The sequence below is a fragment of the Lipotes vexillifer genome, unplaced genomic scaffold, assembly GCF_000442215.2.
Source record: "Lipotes vexillifer unplaced genomic scaffold, Lipotes_vexillifer_v1.1 scaffold946, whole genome shotgun sequence".
Lineage (NCBI taxonomy): Eukaryota > Metazoa > Chordata > Mammalia > Artiodactyla > Lipotidae > Lipotes > Lipotes vexillifer.
The window spans coordinates 1,325,900-1,326,626 of record NW_006776646.1 but is presented as its reverse complement, the minus strand read 5'-3'; positions in this window follow the sequence as shown (position 1 = coordinate 1,326,626).

The following is a 727-nucleotide window of genomic DNA, read 5'->3' as shown; positions in this document are numbered from 1 at the left end:
CTCTTTCCTCCGCTAGAGGGAAGGAATAGTGCGAGCAAAGCAATTGCATGATCTGTTGCTCTCACTGCAGTTCCCACTATTGTTTCACTTGTGTTGTTTCTCAACTTAGTGCGGTAGTCACCACTGTGTCCACCAAACTTCCAGTTCTCTTCCTAGGTCCCAGGTAAGTGTATCCACTAGGCATCAGCAGAAAACAGGTGGCGCACTCAAATGAAGTGATTTAGAAGAGATAGATTAAGGTGGTGGTCCCCACCCCACTGGCCGTGGACTGGTATTGGTCCGGCTGGTTAGGAACGGGGCCGCACAACAGGAGGTGAGTGGTGGGCGAGCGAGCGAAGCTTCATCTGCCGCTCCCCATTGCCCCTCATCTCTCGCATTACGGCCTGAACCATCCCCTGCAACCTCATCCGTGGAAAAATTGTCTTCCACAAAACTGATCCCTGGTGCCAAAAGGGTTGGGGACCCCTGGATTAAGGGACTGTTTGCAAGGATGTGGGTGGGGTTAAAGGAAACAGACAAGGAAAGGCAAGGGCTGTTAGCTAACAATAGCTATTGCTCCCAGGTCCCTAGGTGTGGAGGTGCAAGAGGAGGAAGTGGTCACCAGAAAGAGAAAGGAGAAACTGAAGGAGGGCTTCCAGGCAAGAGCTGTGGCCTTCGATAGAGGAACACAGCCACCACCAGCCTGCTGGAGAGGAAGGTGTCAAAGTAACTAGTCAGCCTTCACCCC